This window comes from Salvelinus fontinalis, chromosome 28, assembly GCF_029448725.1.
Source record: "Salvelinus fontinalis isolate EN_2023a chromosome 28, ASM2944872v1, whole genome shotgun sequence".
Lineage (NCBI taxonomy): Eukaryota > Metazoa > Chordata > Actinopteri > Salmoniformes > Salmonidae > Salvelinus > Salvelinus fontinalis.
The window spans coordinates 42,150,071-42,172,574 of record NC_074692.1 but is presented as its reverse complement, the minus strand read 5'-3'; the positions used below and the strand labels follow the sequence as shown (position 1 = coordinate 42,172,574).

At 36.2% G+C, this 22,504-nt stretch overlaps 31 non-coding genes across 31 annotated transcripts; all 31 read right to left on the bottom strand.

Moving 5' to 3' along the window:
* Window positions 1-124: 124 nt before the first annotated feature.
* On the bottom strand, window positions 125-236 carry trnal-caa (transfer RNA leucine (anticodon CAA)). The gene is made up of 2 exons: window positions 199-236; window positions 125-170 (listed from the first exon to the last, which is right to left on the bottom strand). It is a non-coding gene; the product is annotated as a tRNA-Leu (tRNA).
* Window positions 237-580: 344 nt separating this feature from the next.
* Window positions 581-692, bottom strand: trnal-caa (transfer RNA leucine (anticodon CAA)). The gene is made up of 2 exons: window positions 655-692; window positions 581-626 (listed from the first exon to the last, which is right to left on the bottom strand). It is a non-coding gene; the product is annotated as a tRNA-Leu (tRNA).
* A 347-nt stretch (window positions 693-1,039) lies between these two features.
* trnal-caa (transfer RNA leucine (anticodon CAA)) lies at window positions 1,040-1,151 on the bottom strand. Its single transcript has 2 exons — window positions 1,114-1,151; window positions 1,040-1,085 (listed from the first exon to the last, which is right to left on the bottom strand). It is a non-coding gene; the product is annotated as a tRNA-Leu (tRNA).
* Window positions 1,152-1,497: 346 nt separating this feature from the next.
* On the bottom strand, window positions 1,498-1,609 carry trnal-caa (transfer RNA leucine (anticodon CAA)). Its single transcript has 2 exons — window positions 1,572-1,609; window positions 1,498-1,532 (listed from the first exon to the last, which is right to left on the bottom strand). It is a non-coding gene; the product is annotated as a tRNA-Leu (tRNA).
* Window positions 1,610-1,955: 346 nt separating this feature from the next.
* On the bottom strand, window positions 1,956-2,067 carry trnal-caa (transfer RNA leucine (anticodon CAA)). The gene is made up of 2 exons: window positions 2,030-2,067; window positions 1,956-2,001 (listed from the first exon to the last, which is right to left on the bottom strand). It is a non-coding gene; the product is annotated as a tRNA-Leu (tRNA).
* Window positions 2,068-2,414: 347 nt separating this feature from the next.
* Window positions 2,415-2,526, bottom strand: trnal-caa (transfer RNA leucine (anticodon CAA)). Its single transcript has 2 exons — window positions 2,489-2,526; window positions 2,415-2,460 (listed from the first exon to the last, which is right to left on the bottom strand). It is a non-coding gene; the product is annotated as a tRNA-Leu (tRNA).
* A 344-nt stretch (window positions 2,527-2,870) lies between these two features.
* Window positions 2,871-2,982, bottom strand: trnal-caa (transfer RNA leucine (anticodon CAA)). The gene is made up of 2 exons: window positions 2,945-2,982; window positions 2,871-2,916 (listed from the first exon to the last, which is right to left on the bottom strand). It is a non-coding gene; the product is annotated as a tRNA-Leu (tRNA).
* A 347-nt stretch (window positions 2,983-3,329) lies between these two features.
* Window positions 3,330-3,441, bottom strand: trnal-caa (transfer RNA leucine (anticodon CAA)). Its single transcript has 2 exons — window positions 3,404-3,441; window positions 3,330-3,375 (listed from the first exon to the last, which is right to left on the bottom strand). It is a non-coding gene; the product is annotated as a tRNA-Leu (tRNA).
* A 346-nt stretch (window positions 3,442-3,787) lies between these two features.
* Window positions 3,788-3,899, bottom strand: trnal-caa (transfer RNA leucine (anticodon CAA)). Its single transcript has 2 exons — window positions 3,862-3,899; window positions 3,788-3,822 (listed from the first exon to the last, which is right to left on the bottom strand). It is a non-coding gene; the product is annotated as a tRNA-Leu (tRNA).
* A 346-nt stretch (window positions 3,900-4,245) lies between these two features.
* Window positions 4,246-4,357, bottom strand: trnal-caa (transfer RNA leucine (anticodon CAA)). Its single transcript has 2 exons — window positions 4,320-4,357; window positions 4,246-4,291 (listed from the first exon to the last, which is right to left on the bottom strand). It is a non-coding gene; the product is annotated as a tRNA-Leu (tRNA).
* Window positions 4,358-5,160: 803 nt separating this feature from the next.
* trnal-caa (transfer RNA leucine (anticodon CAA)) lies at window positions 5,161-5,272 on the bottom strand. Its single transcript has 2 exons — window positions 5,235-5,272; window positions 5,161-5,206 (listed from the first exon to the last, which is right to left on the bottom strand). It is a non-coding gene; the product is annotated as a tRNA-Leu (tRNA).
* Window positions 5,273-5,619: 347 nt separating this feature from the next.
* trnal-caa (transfer RNA leucine (anticodon CAA)) lies at window positions 5,620-5,731 on the bottom strand. Its single transcript has 2 exons — window positions 5,694-5,731; window positions 5,620-5,665 (listed from the first exon to the last, which is right to left on the bottom strand). It is a non-coding gene; the product is annotated as a tRNA-Leu (tRNA).
* Window positions 5,732-6,535: 804 nt separating this feature from the next.
* Window positions 6,536-6,647, bottom strand: trnal-caa (transfer RNA leucine (anticodon CAA)). The gene is made up of 2 exons: window positions 6,610-6,647; window positions 6,536-6,581 (listed from the first exon to the last, which is right to left on the bottom strand). It is a non-coding gene; the product is annotated as a tRNA-Leu (tRNA).
* A 347-nt stretch (window positions 6,648-6,994) lies between these two features.
* trnal-caa (transfer RNA leucine (anticodon CAA)) lies at window positions 6,995-7,106 on the bottom strand. Its single transcript has 2 exons — window positions 7,069-7,106; window positions 6,995-7,040 (listed from the first exon to the last, which is right to left on the bottom strand). It is a non-coding gene; the product is annotated as a tRNA-Leu (tRNA).
* Window positions 7,107-7,453: 347 nt separating this feature from the next.
* trnal-caa (transfer RNA leucine (anticodon CAA)) lies at window positions 7,454-7,565 on the bottom strand. The gene is made up of 2 exons: window positions 7,528-7,565; window positions 7,454-7,499 (listed from the first exon to the last, which is right to left on the bottom strand). It is a non-coding gene; the product is annotated as a tRNA-Leu (tRNA).
* Window positions 7,566-7,910: 345 nt separating this feature from the next.
* Window positions 7,911-8,022, bottom strand: trnal-caa (transfer RNA leucine (anticodon CAA)). The gene is made up of 2 exons: window positions 7,985-8,022; window positions 7,911-7,956 (listed from the first exon to the last, which is right to left on the bottom strand). It is a non-coding gene; the product is annotated as a tRNA-Leu (tRNA).
* A 347-nt stretch (window positions 8,023-8,369) lies between these two features.
* Window positions 8,370-8,481, bottom strand: trnal-caa (transfer RNA leucine (anticodon CAA)). Its single transcript has 2 exons — window positions 8,444-8,481; window positions 8,370-8,415 (listed from the first exon to the last, which is right to left on the bottom strand). It is a non-coding gene; the product is annotated as a tRNA-Leu (tRNA).
* A 345-nt stretch (window positions 8,482-8,826) lies between these two features.
* Window positions 8,827-8,938, bottom strand: trnal-caa (transfer RNA leucine (anticodon CAA)). The gene is made up of 2 exons: window positions 8,901-8,938; window positions 8,827-8,872 (listed from the first exon to the last, which is right to left on the bottom strand). It is a non-coding gene; the product is annotated as a tRNA-Leu (tRNA).
* A 347-nt stretch (window positions 8,939-9,285) lies between these two features.
* Window positions 9,286-9,397, bottom strand: trnal-caa (transfer RNA leucine (anticodon CAA)). The gene is made up of 2 exons: window positions 9,360-9,397; window positions 9,286-9,331 (listed from the first exon to the last, which is right to left on the bottom strand). It is a non-coding gene; the product is annotated as a tRNA-Leu (tRNA).
* A 344-nt stretch (window positions 9,398-9,741) lies between these two features.
* trnal-caa (transfer RNA leucine (anticodon CAA)) lies at window positions 9,742-9,853 on the bottom strand. The gene is made up of 2 exons: window positions 9,816-9,853; window positions 9,742-9,787 (listed from the first exon to the last, which is right to left on the bottom strand). It is a non-coding gene; the product is annotated as a tRNA-Leu (tRNA).
* A 2,634-nt stretch (window positions 9,854-12,487) lies between these two features.
* Window positions 12,488-12,599, bottom strand: trnal-caa (transfer RNA leucine (anticodon CAA)). Its single transcript has 2 exons — window positions 12,562-12,599; window positions 12,488-12,533 (listed from the first exon to the last, which is right to left on the bottom strand). It is a non-coding gene; the product is annotated as a tRNA-Leu (tRNA).
* A 347-nt stretch (window positions 12,600-12,946) lies between these two features.
* On the bottom strand, window positions 12,947-13,058 carry trnal-caa (transfer RNA leucine (anticodon CAA)). Its single transcript has 2 exons — window positions 13,021-13,058; window positions 12,947-12,992 (listed from the first exon to the last, which is right to left on the bottom strand). It is a non-coding gene; the product is annotated as a tRNA-Leu (tRNA).
* A 346-nt stretch (window positions 13,059-13,404) lies between these two features.
* Window positions 13,405-13,516, bottom strand: trnal-caa (transfer RNA leucine (anticodon CAA)). Its single transcript has 2 exons — window positions 13,479-13,516; window positions 13,405-13,450 (listed from the first exon to the last, which is right to left on the bottom strand). It is a non-coding gene; the product is annotated as a tRNA-Leu (tRNA).
* A 347-nt stretch (window positions 13,517-13,863) lies between these two features.
* Window positions 13,864-13,975, bottom strand: trnal-caa (transfer RNA leucine (anticodon CAA)). Its single transcript has 2 exons — window positions 13,938-13,975; window positions 13,864-13,909 (listed from the first exon to the last, which is right to left on the bottom strand). It is a non-coding gene; the product is annotated as a tRNA-Leu (tRNA).
* A 345-nt stretch (window positions 13,976-14,320) lies between these two features.
* On the bottom strand, window positions 14,321-14,432 carry trnal-caa (transfer RNA leucine (anticodon CAA)). Its single transcript has 2 exons — window positions 14,395-14,432; window positions 14,321-14,366 (listed from the first exon to the last, which is right to left on the bottom strand). It is a non-coding gene; the product is annotated as a tRNA-Leu (tRNA).
* A 1,260-nt stretch (window positions 14,433-15,692) lies between these two features.
* trnal-caa (transfer RNA leucine (anticodon CAA)) lies at window positions 15,693-15,804 on the bottom strand. Its single transcript has 2 exons — window positions 15,767-15,804; window positions 15,693-15,738 (listed from the first exon to the last, which is right to left on the bottom strand). It is a non-coding gene; the product is annotated as a tRNA-Leu (tRNA).
* A 1,260-nt stretch (window positions 15,805-17,064) lies between these two features.
* Window positions 17,065-17,176, bottom strand: trnal-caa (transfer RNA leucine (anticodon CAA)). The gene is made up of 2 exons: window positions 17,139-17,176; window positions 17,065-17,110 (listed from the first exon to the last, which is right to left on the bottom strand). It is a non-coding gene; the product is annotated as a tRNA-Leu (tRNA).
* A 344-nt stretch (window positions 17,177-17,520) lies between these two features.
* On the bottom strand, window positions 17,521-17,632 carry trnal-caa (transfer RNA leucine (anticodon CAA)). Its single transcript has 2 exons — window positions 17,595-17,632; window positions 17,521-17,566 (listed from the first exon to the last, which is right to left on the bottom strand). It is a non-coding gene; the product is annotated as a tRNA-Leu (tRNA).
* A 1,718-nt stretch (window positions 17,633-19,350) lies between these two features.
* On the bottom strand, window positions 19,351-19,462 carry trnal-caa (transfer RNA leucine (anticodon CAA)). The gene is made up of 2 exons: window positions 19,425-19,462; window positions 19,351-19,396 (listed from the first exon to the last, which is right to left on the bottom strand). It is a non-coding gene; the product is annotated as a tRNA-Leu (tRNA).
* Window positions 19,463-19,806: 344 nt separating this feature from the next.
* On the bottom strand, window positions 19,807-19,918 carry trnal-caa (transfer RNA leucine (anticodon CAA)). Its single transcript has 2 exons — window positions 19,881-19,918; window positions 19,807-19,852 (listed from the first exon to the last, which is right to left on the bottom strand). It is a non-coding gene; the product is annotated as a tRNA-Leu (tRNA).
* A 1,719-nt stretch (window positions 19,919-21,637) lies between these two features.
* On the bottom strand, window positions 21,638-21,749 carry trnal-caa (transfer RNA leucine (anticodon CAA)). The gene is made up of 2 exons: window positions 21,712-21,749; window positions 21,638-21,683 (listed from the first exon to the last, which is right to left on the bottom strand). It is a non-coding gene; the product is annotated as a tRNA-Leu (tRNA).
* Between the last annotated feature and the right edge of the window lie 755 nt (window positions 21,750-22,504).

Sequence of the window (22,504 nt, the reverse complement as noted above, 5' to 3'; positions counted from 1 at the left end):
CATGTGTTTTCTGTTCTCAGATTATGACATCTATAAACTCTTAATCACTGTTCATGCGTTTTCCTTTCACCATTTGGAGAATTTCTCGGTGTTGACCAAAAGCTACTTTTTTAGGCAAAAGCTGTGTCAGAAGAGGGATTTGAACCCTCGCCTCCAGTCGGAGACCAGAATACCCTTGTAACCAGGAAGGTTTCTCACCTTGAGTCTGGCGCCTTAGACCACTCGGCCATCCTGACAGCTAAGAAGCCATAAAATTCATATTTTTTCACGATTCTGTAACATAAAGTCTGATATGTCTAATGGAAACATGCAGAACTGAAGATACAAAGAACAGACAACAAAAAAATGCCAAAAGCAAATGAAAGATAGAGTAAAAACATTTTTGAAGGAAATTGAAGAAGTGAGTGAATTCTAAGCTAGGCATATGATGACCTGTATCGAACGATTATTCACGTTTCATGTGTTTTCTGTTCTCAAATTATGACATCTATCAAACTATTAATCACTGTTCATGTGTTTCCCTTTCAACCTTTGGAGAAATTCTCGGTGTTGACAAAAATATACTTTTTTAGACAGGTGCTGTCAGAAGAGGGATTTGAACCCTCGCCTCCAGTCAGAGACCAGAATACCCTTACATCCAGGAAGGTTTCTCACCTTGAGTCTGGCGCCTTAGACCACTCGGCCATCCTGACTGCTATGAAGCCATAAAATTCATATTTTTCCACGATTCTGTAACATAAAGTCTGATATGTCTGACGGAAAATTGCAGATCTTAAGATACAAAGAACGGAAAAGAAAAAAATGTATAAAGGTAATGAAAGATATAGTGAAAAACATTTTTTTAAAGGAATTGAGTAACTTTTTGAATTCTAAACTAGGCATATGATGACCTGTATCGAACCATTATTCCAGATTCATGTGTTTTCTGTTCTCAGATTATGACATCTATAAACTCTTAATCACTGTTCATGCGTTTTCCTTTCACCATTTGGAGAATTTCTCGGTGTTGACCAAAAGCTACTTTTTTAGGCAAAAGATGTGTCAGAAGAGGGATTTGAACCCTCGCCTCCAGTCGGAGACCAGAATAGCCTTATAACCAGGAAGATTTCTCACCTTGAGTCTGGCGCCTTAGACCACTCGGCCATCCTGACAACTATTAAACCTTAATATTAATATGTTTTTCAGGATTCTGTAACAAAAAGTCTGATATGTCTGATGGAAACATGCAGAACTGAAGATACAAAGAACAGACAACAAAAAAAATGCCAAAAGCAAATGAAAGATAGAGTAAAAACATTTTTGAAGGAAATTGAAGAAGTGAGTGAATTCTAAGCTAGGCATATGATGACCTGTATCGAACGATTATTCACGTTTCATGTGTTTTCTGTTCTCAAATTATGACATCTATCAAACTATTAATCACTGTTCATGTGTTTCCTTTTCAACCTTTGGAGAATTTCTCGGTGTTGACAAAAATATACTTTTTTAGGCAAGTGCTGTCAGAAGAGGGATTTGAACCCTCGCCTCCAGTCAGAGACCAGAATACCCTTACATCCAAGAAGGTTTCTCAACTTGAGACTGGCGCCTTAGACCACTCGGCCATCCTGACAGCTATGAAGCCATAAAATTCATATTTTTTCACGATTCTGTAACATAAAGTCTGATATGTCTGATGGAAAATTGCAGATCTTATGATACAAAGAACGGAAAAGAAAAAAATGTATAAAGGTAATGAAAGATATAGTAAAAAACATTTTTTTAAAGGAATTTAGTAACTTTTTGAATTCTAAACTAGGCATATGATGACCTGTATCGAACGATTATTCACGTTTCATGTGTTTTCTGTTCTCAAATTATGACATCTATCAAACTATTAATCACTGTTCATGTGTTTCCCTTTCAACCTTTGGAGAAATTCTCGGTGTTGACAAAAATATACTTTTTTAGACAGGTGCTGTCAGAAGAGGGATTTGAACCCTCGCCTCCAGTCAGAGACCAGAATACCCTTACATCCAGGAAGGTTTCTCACCTTGAGTCTGGCGCCTTAGACCACTCGGCCATCCTGACTGCTATGAAGCCATAAAATTCATATTTTTCCACGATTCTGTAACATAAAGTCTGATATGTCTGACGGAAAATTGCAGATCTTAAGATACAAAGAACGGAAAAGAAAAAAATGTATAAAGGTAATGAAAGATATAGTAAAAAACATTTTTTTAAAGGAATTGAGTAACTTTTTGAATTCTAAACTAGGCATATGATGACCTGTATCGAACCATTATTCCAGTTTCATGTGTTTTCTGTTCTCAGATTATGACATCTATAAACTCTTAATCACTGTTCATGCGTTTTCCTTTCACCATTTGGAGAATTTCTCGGTGTTGACCAAAAGCTACTTTTTTAGGCAAAAGCTGTGTCAGAAGAGGGATTTGAACCCTCGCCTCCAGTCGGAGACCAGAATACCCTTGTAACCAGGAAGGTTTCTCACCTTGAGTCTGGCGCCTTAGACCACTCGGCCATCCTGACAGCTAAGAAGCCATAAAATTCATATTTTTTCACGATTCTGTAACATAAAGTCTGATATGTCTAATGGAAACATGCAGAACTGAAGATACAAAGAACAGACAACAAAAAAATGCCAAAAGCAAATGAAAGATAGAGTAAAAACATTTTTGAAGGAAATTGAAGAAGTGAGTGAATTCTAAGCTAGGCATATGATGACCTGTATCGAACGATTATTCACGTTTCATGTGTTTTCTGTTCTCAAATTATGACATCTATCAAACTATTAATCACTGTTCATGTGTTTCCCTTTCAACCTTTGGAGAAATTCTCGGTGTTGACAAAAATATACTTTTTTAGACAGGTGCTGTCAGAAGAGGGATTTGAACCCTCGCCTCCAGTCAGAGACCAGAATACCCTTACATCCAGGAAGGTTTCTCACCTTGAGTCTGGCGCCTTAGACCACTCGGCCATCCTGACTGCTATGAAGCCATAAAATTCATATTTTTCCACGATTCTGTAACATAAAGTCTGATATGTCTGACGGAAAATTGCAGATCTTAAGATACAAAGAACGGAAAAGAAAAAAATGTATAAAGGTAATGAAAGATATAGTGAAAAACATTTTTTTAAAGGAATTGAGTAACTTTTTGAATTCTAAACTAGGCATATGATGACCTGTATCGAACCATTATTCCAGATTCATGTGTTTTCTGTTCTCAGATTATGACATCTATAAACTCTTAATCACTGTTCATGCGTTTTCCTTTCACCATTTGGAGAATTTCTCGGTGTTGACCAAAAGCTACTTTTTTAGGCAAAAGATGTGTCAGAAGAGGGATTTGAACCCTCGCCTCCAGTCGGAGACCAGAATAGCCTTATAACCAGGAAGATTTCTCACCTTGAGTCTGGCGCCTTAGACCACTCGGCCATCCTGACAACTATTAAACCTTAATATTAATATGTTTTTCAGGATTCTGTAACAAAAAGTCTGATATGTCTGATGGAAACATGCAGAACTGAAGATACAAAGAACAGACAACAAAAAAAATGCCAAAAGCAAATGAAAGATAGAGTAAAAACATTTTTGAAGGAAATTGAAGAAGTGAGTGAATTCTAAGCTAGGCATATGATGACCTGTATCGAACGATTATTCACGTTTCATGTGTTTTCTGTTCTCAAATTATGACATCTATCAAACTATTAATCACTGTTCATGTGTTTCCTTTTCAACCTTTGGAGAATTTCTCGGTGTTGACAAAAATATACTTTTTTAGGCAAGTGCTGTCAGAAGAGGGATTTGAACCCTCGCCTCCAGTCAGAGACCAGAATACCCTTACATCCAAGAAGGTTTCTCAACTTGAGACTGGCGCCTTAGACCACTCGGCCATCCTGACAGCTATGAAGCCATAAAATTCATATTTTTTCACGATTCTGTAACATAAAGTCTGATATGTCTGATGGAAAATTGCAGATCTTATGATACAAAGAACGGAAAAGAAAAAAATGTATAAAGGTAATGAAAGATATAGTAAAAAACATTTTTTTAAAGGAATTTAGTAACTTTTTGAATTCTAAACTAGGCATATGATGACCTGTATCGAACGATTATTCACGTTTCATGTGTTTTCTGTTCTCAAATTATGACATCTATCAAACTATTAATCACTGTTCATGTGTTTCCCTTTCAACCTTTGGAGAAATTCTCGGTGTTGACAAAAATATACTTTTTTAGACAGGTGCTGTCAGAAGAGGGATTTGAACCCTCGCCTCCAGTCAGAGACCAGAATACCCTTACATCCAGGAAGGTTTCTCACCTTGAGTCTGGCGCCTTAGACCACTCGGCCATCCTGACTGCTATGAAGCCATAAAATTCATATTTTTCCACGATTCTGTAACATAAAGTCTGATATGTCTGACGGAAAATTGCAGATCTTAAGATACAAAGAACGGAAAAGAAAAAAATGTATAAAGGTAATGAAAGATATAGTAAAAAACATTTTTTTAAAGGAATTGAGTAACTTTTTGAATTCTAAACTAGGCATATGATGACCTGTATCGAACCATTATTCCAGTTTCATGTGTTTTCTGTTCTCAGATTATGACATCTGTAAACTCTTAATCACTGTTCATGCGTTTTCCTTTCACCATTTGGAGAATTTCTCGGTGTTGACCAAAAGCTACTTTTTTAGGTAAAGATGTGTCAGAAGAGGGATTTGAACCCTCGCCTCCAGTCAGACACCAGTATACCCTTATAACCAGGAAGGTTTCTCACCTTGAGTCTGGCGCCTTAGACCACACGGCCATCCTGACAACTATGAAACTTTAATATTAATATGTTTTTCAGGATTCTGTAACATAAAGTCTGATATGTCTAATGGAAACATGCAGAACTGAAGATACAAAGAACAGACAACAAAAAAATGCCAAAAGCAAATGAAAGATAGAGTAAAAACATTTTTTAAGGAAATTGAAGAAGTGAGTGAATTCTAAGCTAGGCATATGATGACCTGTATCGAACGATTATTCACGTTTCATGTGTTTTCTGTTCTCAAATTATGACATCTATCAAACTATTAATCACTGTTCATGTGTTTCCCTTTCAACCTTTGGAGAAATTCTCGGTGTTGACAAAAATATACTTTTTTAGACAGGTGCTGTCAGAAGAGGGATTTGAACCCTCGCCTCCAGTCAGAGACCAGAATACCCTTACATCCAGGAAGGTTTCTCACCTTGAGTCTGGCGCCTTAGACCACTCGGCCATCCTGACTGCTATGAAGCCATAAAATTCATATTTTTCCACGATTCTGTAACATAAAGTCTGATATGTCTGACGGAAAATTGCAGATCTTAAGATACAAAGAACGGAAAAGAAAAAAATGTATAAAGGTAATGAAAGATATAGTAAAAAACATTTTTTTAAAGGAATTGAGTAACTTTTTGAATTCTAAACTAGGCATATGATGACCTGTATCGAACCATTATTCCAGTTTCATGTGTTTTCTGTTCTCAGATTATGACATCTATAAACTCTTAATCACTGTTCATGCGTTTTCCTTTCACCATTTGGAGAATTTCTCGGTGTTGACCAAAAGCTACTTTTTTAGGCAAACGCTGTGTCAGAAGAGGGATTTGAACCCTCGCCTCCAGTCGGAGACCAGAATAGCCTTGTAACCAGGAAGGTTTCTCACCTTGAGTCTAGCGCCTTAAACCACTCGGCCATCCTGACAGCTAAAAAGCCATAAAATTCATATTTTTTCACGATTCTGTAACATAAAGTCTGATATGTCTGATGGAAAATTGCAGATCTTAAGATACAAAGAACGGAAAAGAAAAAAATGTATAAAGGTAATGAAAGATATAGTGAAAAACATTTTTTTAAAGGAATTGAGTAACTTTTTGAATTCTAAACTAGGCATATGATGACCTGTATCGAACCATTATTCCAGTTTCATGTGTTTTCTGTTCTCAGATTATGACATCTATAAACTCTTAATCACTGTTCATGCGTTTTCCTTTCACCATTTGGAGAATTTCTCGGTGTTGACCAAAAGCTACTTTTTTAGGCAAAAGATGTGTCAGAAGAGGGATTTGAACCCTCGCCTCCAGTCAGACACCAGTATACCCTTATAACCAGGAAGGTTTCTCACCTTGAGTCTGGCGCCTTAGACCACACGGCCATCCTGACAACTATGAAACTTTAATATTAATATGTTTTTCAGGATTCTGTAACATAAAGTCTGATATGTCTAATGGAAACATGCAGAACTGAAGATACAAAGAACAGACAACAAAAAAATGCCAAAAGCAAATGAAAGATAGAGTAAAAACATTTTTTAAGGAAATTGAAGAAGTGAGTGAATTCTAAGCTAGGCATATGATGACCTGTATCGAACGATTATTCACGTTTCATGTGTTTTCTGTTCTCAAATTATGACATCTATCAAACTATTAATCACTGTTCATGTGTTTCCCTTTCAACCTTTGGAGAAATTCTCGGTGTTGACAAAAATATACTTTTTTAGACAGGTGCTGTCAGAAGAGGGATTTGAACCCTCGCCTCCAGTCAGAGACCAGAATACCCTTACATCCAGGAAGGTTTCTCACCTTGAGTCTGGCGCCTTAGACCACTCGGCCATCCTGACTGCTATGAAGCCATAAAATTCATATTTTTCCACGATTCTGTAACATAAAGTCTGATATGTCTGACGGAAAATTGCAGATCTTAAGATACAAAGAACGGAAAAGAAAAAAATGTATAAAGGTAATGAAAGATATAGTAAAAAACATTTTTTTAAAGGAATTGAGTAACTTTTTGAATTCTAAACTAGGCATATGATGACCTGTATCGAACCATTATTCCAGTTTCATGTGTTTTCTGTTCTCAGATTATGACATCTATAAACTCTTAATCACTGTTCATGCGTTTTCCTTTCACCATTTGGAGAATTTCTCGGTGTTGACCAAAAGCTACTTTTTTAGGCAAACGCTGTGTCAGAAGAGGGATTTGAACCCTCGCCTCCAGTCGGAGACCAGAATACCCTTGTAACCAGGAAGGTTTCTCACCTTGAGTCTAGCGCCTTAAACCACTCGGCCATCCTGACAGCTAAAAAGCCATAAAATTCATATTTTTTCACGATTCTGTAACATAAAGTCTGATATGTCTGATGGAAAATTGCAGATCTTAAGATACAAAGAACGGAAAAGAAAAAAATGTATAAAGGTAATGAAAGATATAGTGAAAAACATTTTTTTAAAGGAATTGAGTAACTTTTTGAATTCTAAACTAGGCATATGATGACCTGTATCGAACCATTATTCCAGTTTCATGTGTTTTCTGTTCTCAGATTATGACATCTATAAACTCTTAATCACTGTTCATGCGTTTTCCTTTCACCATTTGGAGAATTTCTCGGTGTTGACCAAAAGCTACTTTTTTAGGCAAAAGATGTGTCAGAAGAGGGATTTGAACCCTCGCCTCCAGTCGGAGACCAGAATACCCTTATAACCAGGAAGGTTTCTCACCTTGAGTCTGGCGCCTTAGACCACTCGGCCATCCTGACAACTGTGAAACCTTAATATTAATATGTTTTTCAGGATTCTGTAACATAAAGTCTGATATGTCTGATGGAAACATGCAGAACTGAAGATACAAAGAACAGACAACAAAAAAATGCCAAAAGCAAATGAAAGATAGAGTAAAAACATTTTTGAAGGAAATTGAAGAAGTGAGTGAATTCTAAGCTAGGCATATGATGACCTGTATCGAACGATTATTCACGTTTCATGTGTTTTCTGTTCTCAAATTATGACATCTATCAAACTATTAATCACTGTTCATGTGTTTCCCTTTCAACCTTTGGAGAAATTCTCGGTGTTGACAAAAATATACTTTTTTAGGCAAGTGCTGTCAGAAGAGGGATTTGAACCCTCGCCTCCAGTCAGAGACCAGAATACCCTTACATCCAAGAAGGTTTCTCACCTTGAGTCTGGCGCCTTAGACCACTCGGCCATCCTGACAGCTATGAAGCCATAAAATTCATATTTTTTCACGATTCTGTAACATAAAGTCTGATATGTCTGATGGAAAATTGCAGATCTTATGATACAAAGAACGGAAAAGAAAAAAATGTATAAAGGTAATGAAAGATATAGTAAAAAACATTTTTTTAAAGGAATTTAGTAACTTTTTGAATTCTAAACTAGGCATATGATGACCTGTATCGAACCATTATTCCCGTTTCATGTGTTTTCTGTTCTCAGATTATGACATCTGTAAACTCTTAATCACTGTTCATGCGTTTTCCTTTCACCATTTGGAGAATTTCTCGGTGTTGACCAAAAGCTACTTTTTTAGGCAAAAGATCTGTCAGAAGAGGGATTTCAACCCTCGCCTCCAGTCGGAGACCAGAATACCCTTATAACCAGGAAGGTTTCTCACCTTGAGTCTGGCGCCTTAGACCACTCGGCCATCCTGACAACTATGAAACCTTAATATTAATATGTTTTTCAGGATTCTGTAACATAAAGTCTGATATGTCTAATGGAAACATGCAGAACTGAAGATACAAAGAACAGACAACAAAAAAATGCCAAAAGCAAATGAAAGATAGAGTAAAAACATTTTTTAAGGAAATTGAAGAAGTGAGTGAATTCTAAGCTAGGCATATGATGACCTGTATCGAACGATTATTCACGTTTCATGTGTTTTCTGTTCTCAAATTATGACATCTATCAAACTATTAATCACTGTTCATGTGTTTCCCTTTCAACCTTTGGAGAAATTCTCGGTGTTGACAAAAATATACTTTTTTAGACAAGTGCTGTCAGAAGAGGGATTTGAACCCTCGCCTCCAGTCAGAGACCAGAATACCCTTACATCCAGGAAGGTTTCTCACCTTGAGTCTGGCGCCTTAGACCACTCGGCCATCCTGACTGCTATGAAGCCATAAAATTCATATTTTTCCACGATTCTGTAACATAAAGTCTGATATGTCTGACGGAAAATTGCAGATCTTAAGATACAAAGAACGGAAAAGAAAAAAATGTATAAAGGTAATGAAAGATATAGTAAAAAACATTTTTTTAAAGGAATTGAGTAACTTTTTGAATTCTAAACTAGGCATATGATGACCTGTATCGAACCATTATTCCCGTTTCATGTGTTTTCTGTTCTCAGATTATGACATCTATAAACTCTTAATCACTGTTCATGCGTTTTCCTTTCACCATTTGGAGAATTTCTCGGTGTTGACCAAAAGCTTCTTTTTTAGGCAAAAGCTGTGTCAGAAGAGGGATTTGAACCCTCGCCTCCAGTCGGAGACCAGAATACCCTTATAACCAGGAAGGTTTCTCACCTTGAGACTGGCGCCTTAGACCACTCGGCCATCCTGACAACTATGAAACCTTAATATTAATATGTTTTTCAGGATTCTGTAACATAAAGTCTGATATGTCTGATGGAAACATGCAGAACTGAAGATACAAAGAACAGACAAAAAAAAATTCCAAAAGCAAATGAAAGATAGAGTAAAAACATTTTTTAAGGAAATTGAAGAAGTGAGTGAATTCTAAGCTAGGCATATGATGACCTGTATCGAACGATTATTCACGTTTCATGTGTTTTCTGTTCTCAAATTATGACATCTATCAAACTATTAATCACTGTTCATGTGTTTCCCTTTCAACCTTTGGAGAAATTCTCGGTGTTGACAAAAATATACTTTTTTAAGCAAGTGCTGTCAGAAGAGGGATTTGAACCCTCACCTCCAGTCAGAGACCAGAATACCCTTACATCCAAGAAGGTTTCTCACCTTGAGTCTGGCGCCTTAGACCACTCGGCCATCCTGACAGCTATGAAGCCATAAATTTCATATTTTTTCACGATTGTGTAACATAAAGTCTGATATGTCTGATGGAAAATTGCAGATCTTAAGATACAAAGAACGGAAAAGAAAAAAATGTATAAAGGTAAGGAAAGATATAGTAAAAAACATTTTTTTAAAGGAATTGAGTAACTTTTTGAATTCTAAACTAGGCATATGATGACCTGTATCGAACCATTATTCCCGTTTCATGTGTTTTCTGTTCTCAGATTATGACATCTATAAACTCTTAATCACTGTTCATGCGTTTTCCTTTCACCATTTGGAGAATTTCTCGGTGTTGACCAAAAGCTACTTTTTTAGGCAAAAGATATGTCAGAAGAGGGATTTGAACCCGCGCCTCCAGTCGTAGACCAGAATACCCTTATAACCAGGAAGGTTTCTCACCTTGAGTCTGGCACCTTAGATCACTCGGCCATCCTGACAACTTTGAAACATTAATATTAATATGTTTTTCAGGATTCTGTAACATAAAGTCTGATATGTCTGATGGAAACATGCAGAACTGAAGATACAAAGAACAGACAAAAAAAAATGCCAAAAGCAAATGAAAGATAGAGTAAAAACATTTTTTAAGGAAATTGAAGAAGTGAGTGAATTCTAAGCTAGGCATATGATGACCTGTATCGAACGATTATTCACGTTTCATGTGTTTTCTGTTCTCAAATTATGACATCTATCAAACTATTAATCACTGTTCATGTGTTTCCCTTTCAACCTTTGGAGAAATTCTCGGTGTTGACAAGAAGATACTTTTTTAGGCAAGTGATGTCAGAAGAGAGATTTGAACCATCGCCTCCAGCCAGAGACCAGAATACCCTTACGTCCAGGAATGTTTCTCACCTTGAGTCAGACGCCTTTGACCACTCGGCCATCCTGACAACTATGAAGCCATAAAATTCATATTTTTTCAGGATTCTGTAACATAAAGTCTGATATGTCTGATGGAAAATTGCAGATCTTAAGATACAAAGAACGGAAAAGAAAAAAATGTTAAAAGGTAATGAAAGATATAGTAATTTTTTTTTTTTAAAGGCATTGAGTAACTTTTGGAATTCTAAACTAGGCATATGATGACCTGTATCGAACCATTATTCCCGTTTCATGTGTTTTCTGTTCTCAAATTATGACATCTATAAACTCTTAATCACTGTTCATGCGTTTTCCTTTCACCATTTGGAGAATTTCTCGGTGTTGACCAAAAGATACTTTTTTAGGCAAGTGCTGTAAGAAAAGGGATTTGAACCATCGCCTCCAGTCAGAGACCAGAATACCCTTACATCCAGGAAGGTTTCTCACCTTGAGTCTGGCGCCTTAGACCACTCGGCCATCCTGACAACTATGAAGCCATAAAATTCATATTTTTTCACGATTCTGTAACATAAAGTCTGATATGTCTGATGGAAAATTGCAGATCTTAAGATACAAAGAACGGAAAATATATATTTTTTTAAAGTTAATGAAAGATATAGTAAAAAACATTTTTTTAAAGGAATTGAGTAACTTTTTGAATTCTAAACTAGGCATATGATGACCTGTATCGAACCATTATTCCCGTTTCATGTGTTTTCTGTTCTCAGATTATGACATCTATAAACTCTTAATCACTGTTCATGCGTTTTCCTTTCACCATTTGGAGAATTTCTCTGTGTTGACCAAAAGCTACTTTTTTAGGCAAAAGCTGTTTCAGAAGAGGGATTTGAACCCTCGCCTCCAGTCAGAGACCAGAATACCCTTATAACCAGGAAGGTTTCTCACCTTGAGTCTGGCGCCTTAGACCACTCAGCCATCCTGACAACTATGAAACGATAATATTAATATGTTTTTCAGGATTCTGTAACATAAAGTCTGATATGTCTGATGGAAACATGCAGAACTGAAGATACAAAGAACAGACAACAAAAAAATGCCAAAAGCAAATGAAAGATAGAGTAAAAACATTTTTTAAGGAAATTGATGAAGTGAGTGAATTCTAAGCTAGGCATATGATGACCTGTATCGAATGATTATTCACGTTTCATGTGTTTTCTGTTCTCAAATTATGACATCTATCAAACTATTAATCACTGTTCATGTGTTTCCCTTTCAACCTTTGGAGAAATTCTCGGTGTTGGCAAAAAGATACTTTTTTAGGCAAGTGCTGTAAGAAGAGGGATTTGAACCATCGCCTCCAGTCAGAGACCAGAATACCCTTACATCCAGGAAGGTTTCTCACCTTGAGTCTGGAGCCTTAGACAACTCGGCCATCCTGACAACTATGAAGCCATAAAATTCATATTTTTTCACGATTCTGTAACATAAAGTCTGATATGTCTGATGGAAAATTGCAGATCTTAAGATACAAAGAACGGAAAAGAAACAAATGTATAAAGGTAATGAAAGATATAGTGAAAAACATTTTTTTAAAGGAATTGAGTAACTTTTTGAATTCTAAACTAGGCATATGATGACCTGTATCGAACCATTATTCCAGTTTCATGTGTTTTCTGTTCTCAGATTATGACATCTATAAACTCTTAATCACTGTTCATGCGTTTTCCTTTCACCATTTGGAGAATTTCTCGGTGTTGACCAAAAGCTACTTTTTTAGGCAAGATTTGTGTCAGAAGAGGGATTTGAACCCTCGCCTCCAGTCGGAGACCAGAATACCCTTATAACCAGGAAGGTTTCTCACCTTGAGTCTGGCGCCTTGGACCACTCTGCCATCCTGACAACTATGAAACCTTAATATTAATATGTTTTTCAGGATTATGTAACATAAAGTCTGATATGTCTGATGGAAAATTGCTGATCTTAAGATACAAAGAACGGAAAAGAAAAAAATGTTAAAAGGTAATGAAAGATATAGTACATTTTTTTTTTTAAAGGCATTGAGTAACTTTTTGAATTCTAAACTAGGCATATGATGACCTGTATCGAACCATTATTCCCGTTTCATGTGTTTTCTGTTCTCAAATTATGACATCTATAAACTCTTAATCACTGTTCATGCGTTTTCCTTTCACCATTTGGAGAATTTCTCGGTGTTGACCAAAAGCTACTTTTTTAGGCAAAAGCTGTGTCAGAAGAGGGATTTGAACCCTCGCCTCCAGTCGGAGACCAGAACACCCTTATAACCAGGAAGTTTTCTCACCTTGAGTCTGGCGCCTTAGACCACTCGGCCATCCTGAAAACTATGAAACCTTAATATTAATATGTTTTTCAGGATTCTGGTACATAAAGTCTGATATGTCTGATGGAAACATGCAGAACTGAAGATACAAAGAACAGACAACAAAAAAATGCCAAAAGCAAATGAAAGATAGAGTAAAAACATTTTTTAAGGAAATTGAAGAAGTGAGTGAATTCTAAGCTAGGCATATGATGACCTGTATCGAACGATTATTCACGTTTCATGTGTTTTCTGTTCTCAAATTATGACATCTATCAAACTATTAATCACTTGTTCATGTGTTTCCCTTTCAACCTTTGGAGAAATTCTCGGTGTTGACAAAAATATACTTTTTTAGGCAAGTTCTGTCAGAAGAGGGATTTGAAACCTCGCCTCCAGTCAGAGACCAGAATACCCTTACATCCAGGACGGTTTCTCACCTTGAGTCTGGCGCCTTAGACCACTCGGCCATCCTGACAACTATGAAGCCATAAAATTCATATTTTTTCACGATTCTGTAACATAAAGTCTGATATGTCTGATGGAAAATTGCAGATCTTAAGATACAAAGAACGGAAAAGATTTTTTTTTTAAAAGGTAATGAAAGATATAGTAAAAAACATTTTTTTAAAGGAATTGAGTAACTTTTTGAATTCTAAACTAGGCATATGATGACCTGTATCGAACCATTATTCCCGTTTCATGTGTTTTCTGTTCTCAGATTATGACATCTATAAACTCTTAATCACTGTTCATGCGTTTTCCTTTCACCATTTGGAGAATTTCTCGGTGTTGACCAAAAGCTACTTTTTTAGGCAAAAGCTGTGTCAGAAGAGGGATTTGAACCCTCGCATCCAGTCGGAGACCAGAATACCCTTATAAACAGGAAGGTTTCTCAACTTGAGTCTGGCGCCTTAGACCACTCGGCCATCCTGACAGCTATGAAGCCATAAAATTCATATTTTTTCACGATTCTGTAACATAAAGTCTGATATGTCTGATGGAAAATTGCAGATCTTAAGATACAAAGAACGGAAAAGAAAAAAATGTTAAAAGGTAATGAAAGATTTAGTAATTTTTTTTTTCAAAGGAATTGAGTAACTTTTTGAATTCTAAACTAGGCATATGATGACCTGTATCGAACCATTATTCCCGTTTCATGTGTTTTCTGTTCTCAGATTATGACATCTATAAACTCTTAATCACTGTTCATGCGTTTTCCTTTCACCATTTGGAGAATTTCTCGGTGTTGACCAAAAGCTACTTTTTTAGGCAAAAGCTGTGTCAGAAGAGGGATTTGAACCCTCGCCTCCAGTCGGAGACCAGAATACCCTTATAACCAGGAAGGTTTCTCACCTTGAGTCTGGTGCCTTGGACCACTCTGCCATCCTGACAACTATGAAACCTTAATATTAATATGTTTTTCAGGATTATGTAACATAAAGTCTGATATGTCTGATGGAAACATGCAGAACTGAAGATACAAAGAACAGACAACAAAAAAATGCCAAAAGCAAATGAAAGATAGAGTAAAAACATTTTTTAAGGAAATTGAAGAAGTGAGTGAATTCTAAGCTAGGCATATGATGACCTGTATCGAACGATTATTCACGTTTCATGTGTTTTCTGTTCTCAAATTATGACATCTATCAAACTATTAATCACTGTTCATGTGTTTCCCTTTCAACCTTTGGAGAAATTCTCGGTGTTGACAAGAAGATACTTTTTTAGGCAAGTGATGTCAGAAGAGAGATTTGAACCATCGCCTCCAGTCAGAGACCAGAATACCCTTACGTCCAGGAATGTTTCTCACCTTGAGTCTGGCGCCTTTGACCACTCTGCCATCCTGACAACTATGAAGCCATAAAATTCATATTTTTTCAGGATTCTGTAACATAAAGTCTGATATGTCTGATGGAAAATTGCAGATCTTAAGATACAAAGAACGGAAAAGAAAAAAATGTTAAAAGGTAATGAAAGATATAGTAATTTTTTTTTTTTAAAGGCATTGAGTAACTTTTGGAATTCTAAACTAGGCATATGATGACCTGTATCGAACCATTATTCCCGTTTCATGTGTTTTCTGTTCTCAAATTATGACATCTATAAACTCTTAATCACTGTTCATGCGTTTTCCTTTCACCATTTGGAGAATTTCTCGGTGTTGACCAAAAGATACTTTTTTAGGCAAGTGCTGTAAGAAAAGGGATTTGAACCATCGCCTCCAGTCAGAGACCAGAATACCCTTACATCCAGGAAGGTTTCTCACCTTGAGTCTGGCGCCTTAGACCACTCGGCCATCCTGACAACTATGAAGCCATAAAATTCATATTTTTTCACGATTCTGTAACAGAAAGTCTGATATGTCTGATGGAAAATTGCAGATCTTAAGATACAAAGAACGGAAAAGATTTTTTTTTTTAAAGTTAATGAAAGATATAGTAAAAAACATTTTTTTAAAGGAATTGAGTAACTTTTTGAATTCTAAACTAGGCATATGATGACCTGTATCGAACCATTATTCCCGTTTCATGTGTTTTCTGTTCTCAGATTATGACATCTATAAACTCTTAATCACTGTTCATGCGTTTTCCTTTCACCATTTGGAGAATTTCTCGGTGTTGACCAAAAGCTACTTTTTTAGGCAAAAGCTGTGTCAGAAGAGGGATTTGAACCCTCGCCTCCAGTCGGAGACCAGAATACCCTTATAACCAGGAAGGTTTCTCACCTTGAGTCTGGTGCCTTGGACCACTCTGCCATTCTGACAACTATGAAACCTTAATATTAATATGTTTTTCAGGATTATGTAACATAAAGTCTGATATGTCTGATGGAAACATGCAGAACTGAAGATACAAAGAACAGACAACAAAAAAATGCCAAAAGCAAATGAAAGATAGAGTAAAAACATTTTTTAAGGAAATTGAAGAAGTGAGTGAATTCTAAGCTAGGCATATGATGACCTGTATCGAACGATTATTCACGTTTCATGTGTTTTCTGTTCTCAAATTATGACATCTATCAAACTATTAATCACTGTTCATGTGTTTCCCTTTCAACCTTTGGAGAAATTCTCGGTGTTGACAAGAAGATACTTTTTTAGGCAAGTGATGTCAGAAGAGAGATTTGAACCATCGCCTCCAGTCAGAGACCAGAATACCCTTACGTCCAGGAATGTTTCTCACCTTGAGTCTGGCGCCTTTGACCACTCTGCCATCCTGACAACTATGAAGCCATAAAATTCATATTTTTTCAGGATTCTGTAACATAAAGTCTGATATGTCTGATGGAAAATTGCAGATCTTAAGATACAAAGAACGGAAAAGAAAAAAATGTTAAAAGGTAATGAAAGATATAGTAAATTTTTTTTTTTAAAGGCATTGAGTAACTTTTGGAATTCTAAACTAGGCATATGATGACCTGTATCGAACCATTATTCCCGTTTCATGTGTTTTCTGTTCTCAAATTATGACATCTATAAACTCTTAATCACTGTTCATGCGTTTTCCTTTCACCATTTGGAGAATTTCTCGGTGTTGACCAAAAGATACTTTTTTAGGCAAGTGCTGTAAGAAAAGGGATTTGAACCATCGCCTCCAGTCAGAGACCAGAATACCCTTACATCCAGGAAGGTTTCTCACCTTGAGTCTGGCGCCTTAGACCACTCGGCCATCCTGACAACTATGAAGCCATAAAATTCATATTTTTTCACGATTCTGTAACAGAAAGTCTGATATGTCTGATGGAAAATTGCAGATCTTAAGATACAAAGAACGGAAAAGATTTTTTTTTTTAAAGTTAATGAAAGATATAGTAAAAAACATTTTTTTAAAGGAATTGAGTAACTTTTTGAATTCTAAACTAGGCATATGATGACCTGTATCGAACCATTATTCCCGTTTCATGTGTTTTCTGTTCTCAGATTATGACATCTATAAACTCTTAATCACTGTTCATGCGTTTTCCTTTCACCATTTGGAGAATTTCTCGGTGTTGACCAAAAGCTACTTTTTTAGGCAAAAGCTGTGTCAGAAGAGGGATTTGAACCCTCGCCTCCAGTCGGAGACCAGAATACCCTTATAACCAGGAAGGTTTCTCACCTTGAGACTGGCGCCTTAGACCACTCGGCCATCCTGACAACTATGAAACCTTAATATTAATATGTTTTTCAGGATTCTGTAACATAAAGTCTGATATGTCTGATGGAAACATGCAGAACTGAAGATACAAAGAACAGACAAAAAAAAATGCCAAAAGCAAATGAAAGATAGAGTAAAAACATTTTTTAAGGAAATTGAAGAAGTGAGTGAATTCTAAGCTAGGCATATGATGACCTGTATCGAACGATTATTCACGTTTCATGTGTTTTCTGTTCTCAAATTATGACATCTATCAAACTATTAATCACTGTTCATGTGTTTCCCTTTCAACATTTGGAGAAATTCTCGGTGTTGACAAAAATATACTTTTTTAGGCAAGTGCTGTCAGAAGAGGGATTTGAACCCTCGCCTCCAGTCAGAGCCCAGAATACCCTTACATCCAAGAAGGTTTCTCACCTTGAGTCTGGCGCCTTAGACCACTCGGCCATCCTGACAGCTATGAAGCCATAAATTTCATATTTTTTCACGATTCTGTAACATAAAGTCTGATATGTCTGATGGAAAATTGCAGATCTTAAGATACAAAGAACGGAAAAGAAAAAAATGTATAAAGGTAATGAAAGATATAGTAAAAAACATTTTTTTAAAGGAATTGAGTAACTTTTTGAATTCTAAACTAGGCATATGATGACCTGTATCGAACCATTATTCCCGTTTCATGTGTTTTCTGTTCTCAGATTATGACATCTATAAACTCTTAATCACTGTTCATGCGTTTTCCTTTCACCATTTGGAGAATTTCTCGGTGTTGACCAAAAGCTACTTTTTTAGGCAAAAGATATGTCAGAAGAGGGATTTGAACCCGCGCCTCCAGTCGTAGACCAGAATACCCTTATAACCAGGAAGGTTTCTCACCTTGAGTCTGGCACCTTAGATCACTCGGCCATCCTGACAACTTTGAAACATTAATATTAATATGTTTTTCAGGATTCTGTAACATAAAGTCTGATATGTCTGATGGAAACATGCAGAACTGAAGATACAAAGAACAGACAAAAAAAAATGCCAAAAGCAAATGAAAGATAGAGTAAAAACATTTTTTAAGGAAATTGAAGAAGTGAGTGAATTCTAAGCTAGGCATATGATGACCTGTATCGAACGATTATTCACGTTTCATGTGTTTTCTGTTCTCAAATTATGACATCTATCAAACTATTAATCACTGTTCATGTGTTTCCCTTTCAACCTTTGGAGAAATTCTCGGTGTTGACAAGAAGATACTTTTTTAGGCAAGTGATGTCAGAAGAGAGATTTGAACCATCGCCTCCAGTCAGAGACCAGAACACCCTTACGTCCAGGAATGTTTCTCACCTTGAGTCTGGCGCCTTTGACCACTCTGCCATCCTGACAACTATGAAGCCATAAAATTCATATTTTTTCAGGATTCTGTAACATAAAGTCTGATATGTCTGATGGAAAATTGCAGATCTTAAGATACAAAGAACGGAAAAGAAAAAAATGTTAAAAGGTAATGAAAGATATAGTAAATTTTTTTTTTTAAAGGCATTGAGTAACTTTTGGAATTCTAAACTAGGCATATGATGACCTGTATCGAACCATTATTCCCGTTTCATGTGTTTTCTGTTCTCAAATTATGACATCTATAAACTCTTAATCACTGTTCATGCGTTTTCCTTTCACCATTTGGAGAATTTCTCGGTGTTGACCAAAAGATACTTTTTTAGGCAAGTGCTGTAAGAAAAGGGATTTGAACCATCGCCTCCAGTCAGAGACCAGAATACCCTTACATCCAGGAAGGTTTCTCACCTTGAGTCTGGCGCCTTAGACCACTCGGCCATCCTGACAGCTATGAAGCCATAAAATTCATATTTTTTCACGATTCTGTAACAGAAAGTCTGATATGTCTGATGGAAAATTGCAGATCTTAAGATACAAAGAACGGAAAAGATTTTTTTTTTTAAAGTTAATGAAAGATATAGTAAAAAACATTTTTTTAAAGGAATTGAGTAACTTTTTGAATTCTAAACTAGGCATATGATGACCTGTATCGAACCATTATTCCCGTTTCATGTGTTTTCTGTTCTCAGATTATGACATCTATAAACTCTTAATCACTGTTCATGCGTTTTCCTTTCACCATTTGGAGAATTTCTCGGTGTTGACCAAAAGCTACTTTTTTAGGCAAAAGCTGTGTCAGAAGAGGGATTTGAACCCTCGCCTCCAGTCGGAGACCAGAATACCCTTATAACCAGGAAGGTTTCTCACCTTGAGACTGGCGCCTTAGACCACTCGGCCATCCTGACAACTATGAAACCTTAATATTAATATGTTTTTCAGGATTCTGTAACATAAAGTCTGATATGTCTGATGGAAACATGCAGAACTGAAGATACAAAGAACAGACAAAAAAAAATGCCAAAAGCAAATGAAAGATAGAGTAAAAACATTTTTTAAGGAAATTGAAGAAGTGAGTGAATTCTAAGCTAGGCATATGATGACCTGTATCGAACGATTATTCACGTTTCATGTGTTTTCTGTTCTCAAATTATGACATCTATCAAACTATTAATCACTGTTCATGTGTTTCCCTTTCAACCTTTGGAGAAATTCTCGGTGTTGACAAAAATAAACTTTTTTAGGCAAGTGCTGTCAGAAGAGGGATTTGAACCCTCGCCTCCAGTCAGAGCCCAGAATACCCTTACATCCAAGAAGGTTTCTCACCTTGAGTCTGGCGCCTTAGACCACTCGGCCATCCTGACAGCTATGAAGCCATAAATTTCATATTTTTTCACGATTCTGTAACATAAAGTCTGATATGTCTGATGGAAAATTGCAGATCTTAAGATACAAAGAACGGAAAAGAAAAAAATGTATAAAGGTAATGAAAGATATAGTAAAAAACATTTTTTTAAAGGAATTGAGTAACTTTTTGAATTCTAAACTAGGCATATGATGACCTGTATCGAACCATTATTCCCGTTTCATGTGTTTTCTGTTCTCAGATTATGACATCTATAAACTCTTAATCACTGTTCATGCGTTTTCCTTTCACCATTTGGAGAATTTCTCGGTGTTGACCAAAAGCTACTTTTTTAGGCAAAAGATATGTCAGAAGAGGGATTTGAACCCGCGCCTCCAGTCGTAGACCAGAATACCCTTATAACCAGGAAGGTTTCTCACCTTGAGTCTGGCACCTTAGATCACTCGGCCATCCTGACAACTTTGAAACATTAATATTAATATGTTTTTCAGGATTCTGTAACATAAAGTCTGATATGTCTGATGGAAACATGCAGAACTGAAGATACAAAGAACAGACAAAAAAAAATGCCAAAAGCAAATGAAAGATAGAGTAAAAACATTTTTTAAGGAAATTGAAGAAGTGAGTGAATTCTAAGCTAGGCATATGATGACCTGTATCGAACGATTATTCACGTTTCATGTGTTTTCTGTTCTCAAATTATGACATCTATCAAACTATTAATCACTGTTCATGTGTTTCCCTTTCAACCTTTGGAGAAATTCTCGGTGTTGACAAGAAGATACTTTTTTAGGCAAGTGATGTCAGAAGAGAGATTTGAACCATCGCCTCCAGTCAGAGACCAGAATACCCTTACGTCCAGGAATGTTTCTCACCTTGAGTCTGGCGCCTTTGACCACTCGGCCATCCTGACAACTATGAAGCCATAAAATTCATATTTTTTCAGGATTCTGTAACATAAAGTCTGATATGTCTGATGGAAAATTGCAGATCTTAAGATACAAAGAACGGAAAAGAAAAAAATGTTAAAAGGTAATGAAAGATATAGTAATTCTTTTTTTTTTAAAGGCATTGAGTAACTTTTGGAATTCTAAACTAGGCATATGATGACCTGTATCGAACCATTATTCCCGTTTCATGTGTTTTCTGTTCTCAAATTATGACATCTATAAACTCTTAATCACTGTTCATGCGTTTTCCTTTCACCATTTGGAGAATTTCTCGGTGTTGACCAAAAGATACTTTTTTAGGCAAGTGCTGTAAGAAAAGGGATTTGAACCATCGCCTCCAGTCAGAGACCAGAATACCCTTACATCCAGGAAGGTTTCTCACCTTGAGTCTGGCGCCTTAGACCACTCGGCCATCCTGACAACTATGAAGCCATAAAATTCATATTTTTTCACGATTCTGTAACATAAAGTCTGATATGTCTGATGGAAAATTGCAGATCTTAAGATACAAAGAACGGAAAATATTTTTTTTTTTAAAGTTAATGAAAGATATAGTAAAAAACATTTTTTTAAAGGAATTGAGTAACTTTTTGAATTCTAAACTAGGCATATGATGACCTGTATCGAACCATTATTCCCGTTTCATGTGTTTTCTGTACTCAGATTATGACATCTATAAACTCTTAATCACTGTTCATGCGTTTTCCTTTCACCATTTGGAGAATTTCTCGGTGTTGACCAAAAGCTACTTTTTTAGGCAAAAGCTGTGTCAGAAGAGGGATTTGAACCCTCGCCTCCAGTCGGAGACCAGAATACCCTTATAACCAGGAAGGCTTCTCAGATTGAGTCTGGCGCCTTAGACCACTCGGCCATCCTGACAACTATGAAACCTTAATATTAATATGTATTTCAGGATTATGTAACATAAAGTCTGATATGTCTGATGGAAAATTGCAGATCTTATGATACAAAGAACGGAAAATAAAAAAATGTATAAAGGTAATGAAAGATATAGTAAAAAACATTTTTTTAAAGGAATTGAGTAACTTTTTGAATTCTAAACTAGGCATATGATGACCTGTATCGAACCATTATTCCCGTTTCATGTGTTTTCTGTTCTCAGATTATGACATCTATAAACTCTTAATCACTGTTCATGCGTTTTCCTTTCACCATTTGGAGAATTTCTCGGTGTTGACCAAAAGCTACTTTTTTAGGCAAAAGATGTGTCAGAAGAGGGATTTGAACCCTCGCCTCCAGTCGTAGACCAGAATACCCTTATAACCAGGAAGGTATCTCACCTTGAGTCTTGCACCTTAGACCACTCTGCCATCCTGACAACTTTGAAACATTAATATTAATATGTTTTTCAGGATTCTGTAACATAAAGTCTGATATGTCTGATGGAAACATGCAGAACTGAAGATACAAAGAACAGACAAAAAAAAAATTCCAAAAGCAAATGAAAGATAGAGTAAAAACATTTTTTAAGGAAATTGAAGAAGTGAGTGAATTCTAAGCTAGGCATATGATGACCTGTATCGAACGATTATTCACGTTTCATGTGTTTTCTGTTCTCAAATTATGACATCTATCAAACTATTAATCACTGTTCATGTGTTTCCCTTTCAACC